The following is an 18,368-nucleotide window of genomic DNA, read 5'->3' as shown; positions in this document are numbered from 1 at the left end:
AATTGAGTGTATGTTTTAGTCCTCACAGCTGACAAATTAATAGCTCCAATCAACTGCAAAGATAAATTACTGACAGAATAGCTTAATCAAATCTGGGAAAGGGTAAAGTATAAAGAAACAGTAAAAATATATATAATACAATGGCCAGCAATGTTTACTCACAAAGAATATGTATCATACAACTGTGCCATATATAATGCATATCATAACAATGTAAGGGAAGAGATACTAGCATACCCATTCTCTAGGCATCACTGAGTAAAATGGTCACTGATACATGTCATTTTAAGGAAACCATGTATCTTGTGAGTTTAGACTATTATTCCAAGTTTCCTGAACTAATCAAACCTCACAGAAGAAGTGCAAGAATGATTAGTGCTTTGAAATCTATATTCCCATGATGGGGGATGCCAGACATGATCATATCTGTTAATGGTATAAAATACAAAAGTCTAGAATTCAGAACATGTTTGAATAATTGGGAAATCAGACATATAAGGTCTGGTCCACATTATCTGCAGTCAGATAGGTAATCATACAGAACTAGTCAAACAGTAAAGAATCTTATCGGAAAGAAAATAGTAACAATAGGTATGAGGATTATCATCCCACAAGTTTGGAATCCTGGAATACCATGTTCCAGGGATTTAATCTATCATCAGCTCAGCTGTTAGTGGGCAGAAGGTTGTAAAGCAAAGTTCTAACCTTAACTGCATTACTGATGACTGAAAGGTCACACAACATAAAGGAAATTCTGGAAAGAAATCAGCAGAGACAGAAATATTATTATGACAGAAACAGCAGAAGATAACCTGATTTGTATGATGAGGAGACAGCAGGAATACAATTGTCACAAAAAAGTTAGCCTGAAGATGAAGTAGTTGGCTGAGCAGCAGAGGCAAGATCCTGTATTGTCTATAGCAAAGATGGAAAGATGTGCAGGAGAACATGTAGATATTTGTATAAGTCACGTCTGTTGCAGTCTAGGGAATATGAACAACCAGAACTGTCACAACTAGTAGTATCACAAGAAAATACAGCATGTTTGTTACCCCTTAATATGTTTATATATTAATTCTCGCATTAATATGAAAACAGTGTATTTCATCAAATTTTATGAGATTTGACTACACAGGTTCTTATATTCCATAACATGTTCAATTTTTGATGTATATAGTTGGGAATGCATTTGTATATAAATCCTATGATTATTTTAAAAATAATTAAGACCTATCATTATACTTGCTTTCTATTAGTCTGAATGAAAATATATTCAGATAAACAAGCAAAGAAAAATGAAATAGATACAGTGAAAATCAGAACAGTCAAGAGTGATAGGGACAGGATCCCCCAGCCTCATCTCTAAGAAATGTAATACAGCATTTTCAAAAAGTAGATCAGCTGTCAATAATGAATATTCATATTAAATGCCTTACATTTCCAATACCATAAGGAAACAGGCATGTGCATGTACAGTTTGAGAGATGATCATGATAGTAAAGACTGAAATGTTGCATTCATTGAAATGTGTTCTGAAGCTGTACAAAGGTCTTTGATGTAAAACCCACAGCATACTTAATTTCTAAAAATGATCAACGAGAGTAATGTATGCGTCTTCACAGAATGTATACAAAGTAAGAATATTTTATAACTAGAAAAAAGAGATATAGAATATGTATGAATGCATAGATAGATAGATAGATAGATGCAGGATGCTCTATGTCATATGGTACACCTTCCAGAAGGAAGTAAAACAACTCATGAAGGCTAATGATGAACTCACAGTGCCTGTTTACTTTATGTCCCATCATCTTGTGAAAACACACAATAAAGTTGTGTCTCCACCCCACATAGTTGTATCCACGAAAGTGAATTAATAGTAGTACGAGCTCTTCTTTAGGACATAAAAAAGAAATTATGAACAATCTGTGCAATCTCTTCTACCAGTTTCAGTTTACAAAAATACATCTAGGCAACTTTCACCTGGCTGGATTCTTTAGTAGAATATCTTCAGATGGTCTTTTTCATAAAGAACAATAATGCATTCTCTGTACGTCAATATTTACATCATCAGTTATACAGCATCATTTTTAAGACATCATATCACAATGCTATTTACAATATTACATACATGACATGACACATCGGACAGTGACAGGGGGTGTGGTGGCGTAGCCCTCCCACATAGTTTATGTAAATATTGTTTTCTCCAAGCAGTTATTCATTGTAGTTATAGGTATCCATGTGTAGGGACACCCCATACCCACCATTGTGGGGGGCTATGCCCCCCACACACCCCTAACTATATATATACTAACTCCAGGATCGCACTACCATGCGGAAAAGGGTATTTGGCATTTTCAGTGTTTTGAGTTTCAGTCAAATAAGTTTTCGGTGTTTTGAGTTTTCTATGTTTTGGATTCAGACAAATTATTTTCCATTAAATGAGTTTTCTATCATTTGATAGGGACCCCTTTCAAAGACCAGCAGGGGACATGCTGGGGTGTCACAGACATCAGCATCTAGGATCCTCCATCAATTCCTAAATGCTGTGCTCCAACATGCCAGTGACAACATACGTTTTTCCCTTACGCCTGAGGAGAGGGCCAGAAATATGCAGGAGTTCTACCATATAGCACACTACCCTGAACTACTGGGTGTCATAGGCTGCACACATATAGAAATAAAAGCACCACCCAGGGATTAGGGTAGGCTCTACATAAACAGCAATGGCTACCACTCTATTAACAACCAAGTCAAGTGTAATGCCAAGGGAATCATCTTGAATGTGTGTGCTGACAACCCTGGCAGTTACCATGATTCACATATCTGGCACACATCCCAACAAGGTCATTTACTGGGGGATGCAGGTTATGCACTGGAACCATGACTGATGACACCCATCGGAAATGCACATACACCAACCGAAGAACAACATAATGAGGCACACGCTCAAACCAGAAACATCATAGAGTGTGTGTTTGGGCTGCTGAAGTCATGGTTGTGGTACCTAGATACATCTGGAGGAGCTCTGCAGTACAATCCACAGACATATACTGAAATATTCACAGTATGTGCCATGCTACGCAACATCATCCTGAGAAAATAGCTTCAGCAGGATCAGCAAGGGTAAGGAGCAAATGTCGTACCACCAATGCCAAGGTCACTGTAGAATCAGACAGATGAGGTGTCAGAGAGAGAAGCACCAGCTGCTGTGGGTGTAGGCAGACATAGGTGTGCTCAATATGCCCTTGCATTAGTTAAGAGACAATGCATAGCACACTCAGTCACCACCTAGGGGCCTAAAACCTTCCTCCTATGTACGTACATATAGTAACATTGATGTCAAGCAACTCTCACGACCTTTACCTCTCCATGAATTGGCTGTGTACTGCTTGCATCAGACAGAGTCAGCCCTGAACTAAAACTGTGGCAACTGCTGTATTTACAAGGTAAGTCATGAAACTAGAGTATATTGTGTAATAATATGAATGACAGGCATATCCTTGTATTTCATGGCTTGGTACTGTAAGCAAGTAAAATGTGGGATATCTGTACAGAACTGACCTTAACATGTGACAGCAGAGACATATCTGACTTAGATGTTTGGGATGGATGCAAAAAAAAAAAAAAAAAAAAAAAAGGAATGTAATAAATAATAGCAACGTATCCTTGTTTGTGCCATAACAGAAATGTAACACCCCCAAATGAACATGCAAATGACACATTTGATTAAAAAAGCATCTTTGAAATGCTAAAAGTGCTCTAAAATGACCTGCCTCTGAAACATGTCTACAGATGTAATGCAGAATATTCCATGTGAAGGTATTGCCAATCATATATACCTGTGAAATACCCTGACAAACTTGCTCATGCCATCAGTACACTTCTAACTAATGCATACAGATAAAAGTGTAAAAGCCTGTGCTAATCAATATATATATATTTTTATTTATTTTATTTTTATTTTACATTTGTTGACCAGGATAGTCCAACTGCACACATGTACATTTTCAGCAGAGGCCCGGGAAGAAAAGCTCCAAATTTACAAACAGATAAATTCAAGCAAGTTACAGTGTATGCACAAATGTATTTAACATACAAGTTACAGTCTCACATTTCAAGCCTATGAAGAATAGTTTATAATCAGAAATATATATAAATATGTTACAGTGTCTCTTAGCAAACCTATAGTTGCAGCTATATACAGAGTATCTTCAAAGATGTTATAGTTTCTCTTTTCAAACCTTTTAGTGTAAGAGGTAAATCACTGTGAATACAAATTGCAGGGATATGGAAGTAGATGAGGCTTTAGTTGGGGTTAGAGCAAGGACATAATCAGTGAGTTTTAAAATACTGGGTTAGATTTTTTTTGAACTGATTAAGGGAGGGGTTCAGAGTAAAGTCAGATGGAAGCGAATTTCAGGTTTTGCCTACTGAATTTGCAAACAAAGATTCTCCAGATAGGTTTTTAGCTTTAACAGATTGAACCAAAAGTTTTGTAGTTGAATGAAGTGACTTAGCATTTTTGTAGGGATGGATAATGTTTTTAAGGAAGAGCTTTTTTTCTGGATGGTTAATAACCTTGAATGTTACAGTAAGTTGATTATATTGAACTAGCCTGGGGAGTTCTAGCCATCCTAAGAGGTTTAGGTTTTGACAATGTTGTGTCCTGTAGGGAGTTTCTGTGGCAAACCTGGCAATTTGATTGTGGCAGCTAGAGAGTTTGTTGAGATCAGTTTTGTTCAAGTTAATGAGTATTGGTGAGGCATAGAGTAGAGTTGAAAGCAGATGGGTACGGGCAATGGCAGTCCTAGCTAGAAGGGAGAGAAAAGGTATGTTTTGGTATAGGGAGCCAAGTTTTTTTAACGGTTTTAATAGTTTGGTTTACATGCATATCATATTTGAGGTTGTTGTCTATTATAACACCCAGTAGTTTGGTATACATATCTGGTGAGATTATGGTCCCATTGTTAGATGTTATAGTAAACAAAGGTTGAGAGGATTTGTGAGTAGGGAAGAAGAGCAATAGCTTTGTTTTATTAGGGTTTAATATCAGCTGTTGATTAGTGATCCAGTTTTCCACTCTATTAAAGGTTTTCTGTGTTAAACTATGGAGATCTGTAGAGATAGAGGCTGAGCAAATCAGGGTGGAGTCATAAGCATATTGTATACAGGTTGCATCTGGGATTACAGTGTGGAGGCCATTGATAAAGAAGGAGAAAAAAGGGGACCTAATATGGAGCCTTGAGGGACACCAAGGGTAACGGGGAGAAGGGTGGAGAGTTTGTCCTGCCAAAGGACAGCCTGCTGTCTTCCACTAAGATAAGAGTGAAACCATTGTATGGCATGGTTGTTTAGGGATATTTTATTTAGGGTACGTAAGAGTAGTTGGTGGTTAACCACATCGAAGCCCTTAGAAAGATTGAGAAACAGGGCAGAAGATAGTTTGTTGTTGTTAATGTTTGGAATTTATGACATTAATATAGGAGAGGACGGCTGAGGTGGTACTGTGCTGTGGTCTAAATCCATGCTGGGAGTTGGGTAGAAGATTATGTTGAATAAGGTAGTGTAAGAATTGTTTATGTATACACTTTTCCATAATTTTAGCCAGAGGGGAAAGGATAGCTATTGTTCTATAGTTTGACAGCTCAATGGAGCTGCCTCTTTTGTGGAGTGGTATGACATGTGACATTTTCCAGATACAGGGGATAGAGGCTTCAGTTATGGTTCTGTTTATCAAAATAGAGATAGGGTATGCTATAACATCAGCAGCTTTTTGCAGGTAGAGAAAACGACAACAGGAACCAGATCCAAAATATGTATTGCACAAAGCGCCTCGGCCACTACAGCCTTCAAAAAGTACATTTTTTAATAAAACTTTCCCCTGTATATATAGCCCTTGACAAACAATCAATTAATAAAATAATCAAGTAATAAAACAATTACATCAAGTAATTGCAACAGTTTAAGCAAGCATTTCCAATTGATTTCCTTATTCAACCCCCTTGGTGTAAAAGTATTAAATTTTAAAATAAGCACAGTTTCTTTATATGCTAGTGTATTTTTAATCAATCTTTCGTCTCCCTTTCTTACCATCACTTTTTCCAAAATTGTTGCTTGTAACAAGCCACTATTACCATGATATTTCTGCACAAAATGTAAAGCTATAGGGCTTTCCACACTTTGCCTTTTAATGTCTCTAACATGTTCCTGCAACCTAATTCTAAATTTCCTCTTGGTCTCCCCAATATAGAATAGGTTGCAGGGACACCTCAAACAATACACTACACCCTTAGTATCACAAGAAAAGCTATTATTCAATACAAATATTTTTCCATTGATTCTACAAAAACTAGACACTATATGACAACATATATTACAATTATTGCAGGGCATAGTACCTTTATATCTTAAAGGCATAGAGGCATTTTCTACAGGCAATATAAAGTAAGCCTTCATTAATTTATCTCCAAGATTTATATAAGGTACGCTCTCAGCTAGAGCATCTTCTGTTGGGAGACATGCGTGAATGGGCGTGCCTTCGTTGAAGGTTGTGCGTCAGGGCCGGCAACTCTGCATGTAAAAATCTACTGCCAATCATTAGCAGACCGGAGTTCCGCTGTGGCGACCCCTAACTGGGAAAAGCCGAAAGACACAACAACAACTCTGCAAATAATTTTATTCAAAAATTCATCATTCATTAAAAATGTCCAGTAATACTTAACTGTTTCCCAAATCTTTCCACTTAAAGTATTATACGTGGTCACAAAAAACATTTTTCCCCACAATTAAATTTATTTCTATTCGTGACATGCATATTTTTAGTGTTATGTCTAGAGAGATTGGCTTCAGTTATTTTACTCACAGATTCATTAATCAAATCTTTACTATAACCTCTATGTATAAACATAGACAATGTTTGGCATATTTATTTTTGTAAATCAACTATATTATTACAAAGTCTAGATAGTCTAACCATTTCACCAAATGGCAAAGATTTAATAGTGTGTTCAGGATGGTAACTAGTGCCATATAAGTACTGATTGCCATCATCAAATTGATGATGGACTGTAGCTCTAATAGAGCCATTGTCCATACCAGTTAAATGCATATCCAAAAAATGTATTTCTGTTCCACATTGTAAACCATCAAATGTAACACTTTGAGTATTATTGTTCAGCTGAGGTACAAATTCTTGAACTTTATCTAGTCCACCATTACCAATAAAAATCAGATCATCAATATATTTAAAATAAAATAAAACATGTTCCTGTACAAACTTATTTATATGTATGTAATTTATCTCAAACTTAGTCTTAAAGAGATTTGCATACATGGGGGCAAAAGGTGCCCCCATGGCTGTACCTCGTAGCTGATGATAAATGACCTAATTAAAACTAAAATAATTATGAATCAAACAAAAATGAATAAGCTCAACAATATAATGAGACATTGGATTGTCATCCAAAAAATATTGTAAAGCCATAATACCATCATCATGCTTGATATTAGTGTATAGACTGCATACATCTATGGAAATCCAAAACATATTGGAATTCCATTGTATGCCTGATATCTTTTCCAAGAAATCAAAAGAATTCTTAATATAAGAACCAAGTTTCTCTACATAAGATAACAAAAAATTATGTACAAGCACACCAGCATTGTGTAAAAAATAATTAGTAGCAGACACTATGGGCCTTTCCGGAGGATTAATGCTATCTTTATGCAGTTTTGGGAGACAGTAAAAAGTAACTAAATTACATCCATCAGTATTAAATTTCATATCAAATCTTTCTTAGTGAAGTGTCCCAAATGACACCCTTTCTCCATCAAAGTGGAAAAGTTGTCCATTGCTTCTATGTACTTCTTAACATCACATACTTCATATGTTGTCCTATCATTCAAATGTTGCAAACACATATTGAGATATTGTGAATAATGAAGAACTACAATTTTACTACCTTTATCAGAAGGCTTCACAATCAAGTCCTGTCTATCCGTAAGACTTTTGAGAGCAAGCCATTCATTCTTAGTCATATTATATTGGCGATGAAACATTATATCATATTCTTCATAAAGCTCTTTCATTGAAAAGTTGAGCATTTCTGAAAACTATCGAACACTGTTATTTGTATAGGGGGGAATGAATTTACTTTTAAAGCTCACAACACTAGTGTCAAATAAACTGTATGCATTAGCAGTGATGCCACTATCAAAATCATCAGAGACACAAGAGTAAAAACTAACATCTTCACTCTCGATTTCTGAATTACTATAAACATGCTGTTGACCAGTTTGTTCATTAAAAAAAACATTTAAGATGTAGTTTCCTAATAAACTTAAATATTTCTTGCTTCAATATATGTAGTCTTGGTGCTACAGTCAGTATAAACTTTAACCCAAGATTTAATACACTGTATTGTTCATCGGTAAGAGAGCAGCCTGATAAATTAACTACATTTGTGTTATTACAACAAAAAAAGTCAGTTCCATCTACCTCTTTTATATGCTTGTTTAAATTGTCCTTCATTTGTTGTAGAACTGTTGCCAGTTCCTCTCTTCTTATTACCCCCTCTAGCACCTTCTCTGTTGCTGTGAAAACGCTTTTGATTAAGTTCTTGTGCTGGGGAAAGTGAAGGATATGGTTGGGCATCATTTTCAGAATCGATGGTATATCCCATTCCTTCCGAAGAGGCAAACAAAACTGAATGTTGTTTTTTGGTTCCGGGTTTACCCTGAAACCTACCAGTTACAGTTTATTTGTTTCTCCACAAAAAGGCACACCCAGTGTTATAGTCATGCAAGTCCCTTTTGATTTTATGTAGTTTGAAATCTACTTGCTCGTTCTCAAACTTATTCAGTTTGTCATTCATGTTTTTAAAAACATTGTTCACTTTGGAATAACCAATCTTGTTCAAAATTTCAGTATGCATGGTATTTAGTTTGTTCTTCAATTTTTTTATGTAACAATTGCTCCCTTTCAATAAGAATGCCCACCCGTTCCATAGCACATTTATGTGCAGCAGCCAACCATCAGTCTTTAAAGCTTGCATCTGCTACATCAGTAGAGTCAAAAGGTGTGGATGGGCTCTTAAATGCTCGTAACCCTCGAGGGGAAATGTCTAACTCAGAGTATCTCAATAAGCCCAACAAATTAAAATGACAGCGAGTCTCTCTGAAGATAAGTTTTTCAAAACTTTTAATAGTGTCTTGTTCTTCTGGAGAGAAGGAACCATTAGCAGTAGAGCCAATACTGTCAAATGGATTGCTATGTCTCTGCAATCTCTCTTCAGCATATTTGGAAGCAAAATTATTAAGCATGGACTCACTGCTATTACAAGCATTCACAGTCCCAGAAGTATTAGGTTGGATACCTGAGTTAGCACTTGGAGCAGAACCATGCACCACAAAGTTATCCATATATTTCTGCGATGTAGTATCAGTAACACCCGAATTAGCTGTTAATAAAGTAAAATCCTCATGAAAAACACGAGAAATATTGAGCATCAGATCTGAAGCCATAGAGCAACAGCAAACACAGCAACCAACACAGCAAACCAGAATTGGAATAGAAAACGACAACAGGAACCAGATCCAAAATATTTATTGCTGTGTTGGTTGCTGTGTTAGCTTTTTGCAGGTAGTCTGCAGGGAGGACGTCAGCTGAAAGGGTGGTTGGTTTGAGTTTTTTAATTAGGGCTCTAATGAGTTAAGTCAGAATTTTCTGGAAGCTAAAGTAGAGAATGTCACTGGGTTTATGGATTTCAGCATTAGGACAAGTGGGTTTAAGTTTGCTAGCAAGAGCCTGGATGATTTCTGTAAAGAAACTGTTGAAGGTGTTGGCAATGGACTCTGGAAATATTTGGGTTGGGGCTGAGGGGGTTGGAGTTGTGGATTCCCCTAGGTGAAGGAGTTTGTTAATACCTGCCCAGAACTTCTGTAGCTTGTTGTGGTGTTTCTGCTGTAGATGGCAGAAATATTTTTTTTTTGTCTAGTAATATGGATTTCTTGTATCATTCCTATATTGACGAAATTTGATTTGATCTTGTGGGGTTTTAGAGAAGTGCCAGGTGTTCCAGGCATTATTTCTTTGGATGATCTTTAGTTTGGTTTCTTTATTGAGCCAGGGGGCAAGTTTTGTTTTAATTCTAATAGAGCGTGCAGGTGCATGGTTATCAAGGATGGCCAGGAATGTGTTATTAAAGTGTGTTACTGCCTCATCTAGTGGTAGTTGTTTTAGAACTGACCAATTGCATAATTTAAGTTCTTCAAAGAATTTATTAAGGTTGAAGTTTTTGTTATTTCTTATTGTTTTATATGTGGGTAGATGTGGACATTCAACTTTATGCCTAATAGTATACGTTAAGAAATGATCACTTCAGGGAGAGTACCTGATTTATACATGTAGTGGGGGCTATTAATTAGTATCCAATCTAGGATACGTTCTTTATTGTTAGGCTTGCTGATTCTAGCAGGGGAGGTTATAGTTTGTGTAAAACCATGTAGGTTTACGTGGGTGGTTGGGGTCTCTGCAGTGCAGGTGTTTCAAGCTACATTGAGGTCCCGCATAACAATGGTCTCTTGGGGGTAGGCATTGGATAGCCAGTAGAGGATGTCTTCTAGGGTTACTACCTGGGGCAATATAGACACATACTATGTTTATACATTTGTTTTTATTTATTTGTAGTTTGGAAATCATAATTTCTGTTTTGTTAAATATAGGTGGTTGAAGGTTGTCTAGAGTAATATTTAGGGTGGTTTTATAGAGAACAGCAACCCCTCCCCCTTTCCTGGTAGTACGATATAGCCTGAGTATACTATACCCTGGAGGTAGAACTTCATTATCTGGCATAGTTGGTTTTAACCATATTTTGGTGAGACAAAGTATGTCGGGGGGAGTAGGTTGTTAGGAGGGCATGGAGGTTGTGGACCTTATTGTTGAACTTCTAATGTTTAAGTAGCAGGTCAATAATGAGTTGGAGGTTCTATTAAGGCTTTGTCTTATGTCTGGGCTGTTATGGTTAGAGTTAGTGTTGTCTGGGGATAGTGGCCTAGGGTTGGGGTGGGTATGCCCATCAATAGTAAGAGTGTGGGGAAAACTAGCTCTATATATATATATATATATATATATATATATATATATATATATATATATGCTATTAAACATTGTATTCATAATGACAAGTCAGCATATGCAGTATGTAGCTGACAAAATGCTGGCATACCATCTCAAGATCAGTAATCCTTTGTGCAGATATATCCCAAAGTAATAGCCTGAATTCTGTGCTCACCACATAAAAAAATCTGCTCATCTTCAGTTTTCTAGCTACATGGTTGCCTTTTCTGGTGTAGATTCAGGGCTGTCAGCACAGTGAAGATGTAAATGAGGTGTGAACTTATTAGAATTGCCAAATCCCAAATCCTTGGCTCCATGTAGCACTTGTAAACATGGGTCTGTATTACAAGATCGAAACTTTAGGTGATTGAACACCTAAACATCAAACTTGTAATATCAAACCTAAAAACATCGATTGTCACAGGGAAAGACGTCCGTTGACCAGTAAAATAAAAAATAACTTTACACCCAAACTAAGTGATGGGCACAGCCCTCCACGTCGGGGGGTGTGGGGGCCGTGCCGAGATCACTCTCATCATCATCTTCTTTTGGCTGTTCCAACCTTCCAACTTGGGCTGACCCTCTAATATACTTATTCCTAATCCTGTCCACCCTTGTCACACCCAGTGCAAATCTTAACATTTTATCTCTGCCACATCCAGCTCAAACTCCTGCCTTTTTGTCAGTGCCACTGTCTCCAACCCATATAACATAGCTGGTCTCACTACCTTCCTGTAGACCTTCCCTTTCACTCTTACAGGTACTTGTCTGTCACAAATCACTCCTGACACTCTTCTCCACTCACTCCATCCTGCCTGTACTCTCTTCTTCACCTCTCTTCCACACTCACCATTACTCTGAACTATTGACCCCAAGTATTTAAACTCATCCACCTTTGTCACCTCTACTCCTTGCATCCTCATCATTCTTCTGTCCTCCTTCTCATTCACACACATATATTCTGTTTTAGTCCTGCTGACCTTCATTCCTCTTCTTTCTAGAGCATATCTCCATCTCTCCAGGGTCTCCTCCACCTGTTCTCTACTCTCACTATAGATCACAATGTCATCTGCAAACATCATAGTCCATGGGGACTCCGGTCTGATCTCGTCTGTCAACCTGCCCATCACCATTGCAAATAAGAAAGGGCTCAGAGCTGATCCTTGATGTAACCCCACCTCCACCTTAAACACATCCGTCACTCCCAGCACAGACTTCGCCGCTGTCACACTATCCTCGTACATATCTTGTACCATGCTTACATACTTCTCTGACACTCCTGACTTCCTCATACAATACCACAACTCCTCTCTAGGCACCCTGTCATATGCTTTCTCTAAGTCTACAAAAACACAATGCAACTCCTTCAGACTTTCACTGTACTTCTCCATCAACACTCTCAGAGCAAACATCACATCTGTAGTGCTCTTTCCCGGCATGAAACCATACTGCTGATCACTAATCATCACGTCCCTTCTTAACCTAACTCCTACTACTCTTTCCCATAGCTTCATGCTGTGACTGATCAGTTTAATCCTTATGTAGTTACTACAGCTCTGCACATCACCCTTATTCTTAAAAATTGGTACCAACACACTTTTACTCCATTCCTCAGGCATCTTCTCACTTTCCAAGATTTCATTAAACAATCTGGTTAAAAACTCCACTGCCATTTCACCTAAACACCTCCATGCTTCCACAGGTATGTCATCTGGGCCAACAGCCTTTCCATTCTTCATTCTCTTCATAGCTATCCTTACTTCCTCCTTGCTAATCCATTGTACTTCATGATTCACTATCCCTACATCATCCAACCTTCTCTCCTTCTCATTCTCTTCATTCATCAACCCCTCAAAGTACTCTTTCCATCTCCTCAACACACTCTCCTCACTTGTGAGTATGTTTCCCTCATTATCCTTTATCACCTTTACCTGCTGCACATCTTTCCTAGCTCGGTCTCTCTGTCTAGCCAATTGGTACAGGTTCTTTTCTCCCTCCTTAGTGTCCAACCTTTCATACAACTCTTCATATGCCTTATCCTTAGTCTTCGCCACCTCTTTCTTTGCCATGCACCTCATCTCCTTATACTCCTGTCTACTTCCTTCATCTCTCTGACAATCCCACTTCTTCTTTGCCAACCTCTTTGTCTGTATACTCTCCTGTACTTCCTCATTCCACCACCATGTCTCCTTGTCGTCCATCCTCTGTCCAGATGTGATACCAAGCACCTTTCTAGCTGTCTCCCTTACTAGCTCTGCTGTAGTTACCCAGCTATTTGGTAACTCTTCTCTGCCACCCAGTGCCTGTCTTAACTCATCCCTGAACTCCACCTCACAATTACCCTTTTTCAATTTCCACCATTTGATCCTTCGTGCTGCCCTCATACTCTTTCTCCTCTTCTTGATCACCAATGTCATCCAACAAACCACTATAGTATGCTGCCTAACTACACTTTCTCCGGTCACCACTTTACAGTCTCCAATCACATTCAAACTGGCCATCCTACACAAGATATAATCCACCTGTGTGCATCTTCCTCCACTCTTGTATGTCACCCTATGCTCATCCCTCTTGTTAAAATACATATTCACCACAGCCATGTCCATCCTTTTCACAAAATCCACTACCATCTGTCTTTCTGCATTCCTTTGTTTAACACCATACCTACCCATCACTTCCTCATCCCCTCTGTTCCGTTCACCTACATGCCCATTTAAATCTGCTCCAATCACCACTCTCTCACCCTTGGGTACAGTCATCACCACTTCATCCAATTCACTCCAAAATTTTTCTTTCTCATCCATTGCACACCCAACTTGTGGAGCATATGCACTAACAACATTCATCATTACACCATCAATTTCCTGCTTCATAAACACAAGATCACTCTACAGTAGACAAAACAGCAAATTCCAGTGAACAGCCAAGGGAAATCTTTCCCTGCGCTAAATCAGCTGTTTGCCATTTTTTACTTTCAATATTACAAGTTTGATGTTTAGGTGTTCGATCACCTCAACATTCAATCTTGTAATATAGACCTGTAAACATAGTGGAGGCATTCCATCAGTCTTTGTGTTTAATAGATTGCAACCGTGAAAGATTTCTGGTTGGGAGAAGGTAAACAAAGAAGTAATGCAGACTGCCCTACAGCCAATGGGTGTGCCAGGTTAGATTTACAAAGTGTTAGATTTACTTTTGTGATGGTTGGAAATGTAATTAAGCAATACATAATTCACAGGTTCTGTTCATTAACATCCAACATTCCCTTCATTTGTTGACAACTGAATATGATATTATTACCATTTCATATCCTCCCACATTTTAAGGTCAATTATATAGAATGGCTTACAGACTGCATGTCTCAGATTACTGGTCATATAAGAGAAAAATGACCAACAAAAACTGAGAGGTAGTACAGATCTGTATATTTGCAAGTAATAATCATAACTGGTTGTGTGATCATGTAGTGCACTACATTCAAAAATAATAAATGTGCAAATAACAGTTGAATGGTGTCATATTACTGTAGATGATGTTGCAGTTGGTTGTATGCAGAATGATTTCAGTTCCTTGCTGCAAAGCTGTTTGTGTGGCAAAGAGGGATAAGGCACTCTTACTGTGTTCTGAAGGTTCAGTGGAGTGAGAGATCAAATCCAGACCTCTGTAGAAATACTTCATGTGTACTAGCATTCTGTAGTGTATATGTAATCCATTGCCTTTCCTCATGTCAGCTACTTTCTCCTTGTTTTTCTTTTTTTTCTTTGTTTTTTTTTTTTTTTTTTTTGGTTTGAATTTTTTTACTTTTTTATTTTTGGGGGGGGCGTTTAGCCCAATCAGGGGGATGGAGGAAATGAATGGCAAGTTTGCTTCACTTCTCTAATTTGTGCAATCATGGCAGTGTGCAAACCAGAAAACTGGACCACCCAGGAAACAGACAGAACCCAGACAGCCAAAAATACAAACCGGATACATTCAATTAATTCTATTGGGCACCACAAAAACCTGCAAAGTGGCATTCCATGGTGGTTAACAGAGACCTTAAGAATGTTTATTAAATTATGAAATATCATTTAACTAGTCCTGTGGCAGCAGTTGTAAGTGTAGAGCTAGAGTACAGATGGTCCTGAGTTCTAATACAGGGTGTGCAACCATTTTTTTACTGTTGTGACATTGCAGTTGATGGCAATGAAGTGAAACATGAACAGGTGTTATTTCAACTCTCTTGTGGTGACAGGTGTTAATGCGGGACAGCTATGCACATGGCCCTGGGTTGTAATACAGGATATTCCATATACTTTTTCTGTTTTTCCACTTCCTATTATATTCACTCTCACTTATAACAGTTTACATAGTGAAACTGATATTGATTATATGTATGAGGGATGAGACACTGTTATTGTGTTATCAGATTAACCTTCCAATTGCAGCACTGCAGCTCTCCATAGACTACCGCACAAAAGCATTGCATGGTTGTGTTCAATCCAGTAAATGCGATAACTGGAATTGCAGGGAATGCATTAGTCTCCATTGTTCTAGATCTGCTAGCAGACAGACATGGCTGGTATTATTGGGGAAGGTGCCAGGTTAAGGTACAGAAGTGGGGTGTTCAGGAGTCCAGGATATTTATTGGACTCCTAGTAAAGCACCACATCCAAAGGCTTCTGCAGGGAAACTATTCTGGCTCCCAGTACAAGTCTGAGGCATGGGATTGTTTAGCCCAGGCTGTATCCAGTGCCACTGCTATCCCATGCATTGGAGAGCAATGTAGGCATCACTTTAATGATCTACAGAGGAGGAAAATGGATACTCTTGACCATTGGATTGAGGAATTTAGGAGTGAGGACATCCCACATCTGTGTGAGTATCAACTAAAGAGAGTACTTGTAAGACCTAGAAAGCTGAATATGGGCAAGACTGGTATGCATAATGGTCTTCTGTTCTTTTCTGTTTTTCCCCAGCTGCCATTGATGGGGAGTTAAATGTCCAGGCCCACAGAGCTAGATTGAAGAGATTCATGGAAGCAAGTGGCATGTACACAGCAGACGAGAAGTGTTATTATAGCATTAAAAGTTATAGTTTTTTTTTTTTTTGGTATTCTATAGAGTTGCATCAAATTGAGCATGCATATCTCAACTGTAAATACAAATATGTATGCATGAGTCTGTAGTGAAAACCAATTGTAAGAGTCCAATATTAGACTTTAGTCAGAGGTTGTGGGATCAAATAGCATAATTCACAACTATACCATACTGTTATTTCTTCAGTAATATCAACATTAAAATAAAACCTCTATACCAGTGGCAAAAATGCAGTGCTGTAAACTGCAATCTGTATAATTGGAACACACATATATGCAAAATATGCACATTTCAAAGATTACTTGCAGCAATCTATAGTATAGTGTGTATCTGTTAAGAGGTAGACTTAAATATAATTGTGTTAATGTATTGTATGTCACATATGATGGTACTGATCTTATCTTTTTTTCTCTCACACCAACCTTTATCTCTCTTTTTAATTTTCTTTTATTTTTCTTTTCATTTCTTTTTATTTTTTCTGTTTTTTATTTTATTTTTATTTCATTGTATTGTATTTTCTATTTTCTTTTATTTTATTGTTAAATATATTATTTTATTTTTATTTTATTGTTTTATTTTTTTTTTATTTTCATTATGTGTTGTCAAAATGTGTTCATGTCATTCATATGTACCACTTCACTAAATGCTCCACAGTATAGTAGGCTAGTCCCATTGGATCAGCCTGCCCTTGCTCCACCGGCAAAAGCACCAATGCCCAACACATCTGGAAGCCAACCTGGCAGCACTGCCTCTACTGCCCCTACACTACCTGCACCCTCAGGTAGTCCTGACCTGGATACTGGTCCAGTGGTACCCTCTAGGAGCAGTGGCAGAGATGGTGATATTATCACCCACAGCGAGTTGCCAGGGATGGTCTGTAGGGTGGTGCACCACACTATTGGTGCATGACTATGCTGGCTGGAGAGGCTGCTCTCCCTCTTGTTGTATACTAGGAGGAGTAGAAGGAGACATTAAGCACTCCAGCCACCTGTGGAGTAAGGTGACAATGTTGACTGTCTAGTGGGTGAGGACTCAATTCTCACTGTCTCCAGACTTGATGGCCATGGGCCCAGGCTGTCCCAACCCTCACCACAAACATGGGGTATCCCACCCTTTTGTATTCATCACCATCCCTGTCTCTTGCCTTGTTTGTCATGTCTGTCTGTAATTGCTTCCTCACCTACCCAACTTACCTGACCCAGACATACCTGTGTCTCTTTCCCAACATTCCTCTCTCTCAAATAAAAAATAAATGAGCACCTGCCCCACAAAAAAGTTGTCCCATACATAGCTTTCCATTTTTCACATGTCTTCTTGACACACTTGATTCAGTCCAATTGACTATATAACATGATTGCATTGTGGTCACCTTTCTCTCTGGAGATAGTGCAAATTCAGTTAATATTCTACACATATTTTCAATTTATACTTTTAAGGAAATGGATAGCTATGATTCTTTCCTCCCTCCTGCACATTCCTGTCCTGCTTTCCCTTTGTTCTTTTCCCTGCTTGCTCACCATTTCACCATTTTCCTATCTACCCCATTTCAGACTTTAATCTGGTCAAAAATAGAACACATAAGTTGCTGCAAAAGCAATGGAAACTTGCACTTTTTGGGCTCCATATTTGTGCAGAGGTATGCATCACTCACCCATGTGCAGCAATGGTGAGCCACTGCAAAATGATGCAGTTTCCTCAGTACAATGCTGCTTAACCCTGCTGCATTATGCCAACACACAGCTACACATGTTCTATAAAGAATTTGTTTATTGCATTATCAGTGTTTAAATAAAAGTATTTAAAAGTGTTAGACAGACCTGGATTCAAGCTCAGTACCATCTGGACCCAAAAAGGAATGTATCCATGCATTAACACGTGCAGCCACAGAATCAGTTAAGCAGTAGGTGTGTTGCATAGACTCAGTACTGTCAGACTTTAGCACTGTGGCTTGCATTTGCACACCGCTTAGCTATGTGCAAACATATGTATCTCACATGCATATACACTCTGCCAACCGTCGTACAAACCTGCTGTTTGCTGTGCTATGGAAAAGTAAATATTATTATGTATTACTGCAGTTTACTGTCCATTTCCTGTCTAGGACATGAAATTACATGGGGGAACATTACAAACTGAAGGCCCTGTCTAACAATATGTCACATATTATA

Source organism: Protopterus annectens, chromosome 7.part0, assembly GCF_019279795.1.
Source record: "Protopterus annectens isolate FY-2018-M chromosome 7.part0, PAN1.0, whole genome shotgun sequence".
In the NCBI taxonomy this organism is placed as follows: Eukaryota; Metazoa; Chordata; order Ceratodontiformes; family Protopteridae; genus Protopterus; species Protopterus annectens.
Note: the sequence above shows the minus strand (reverse complement) of the source record.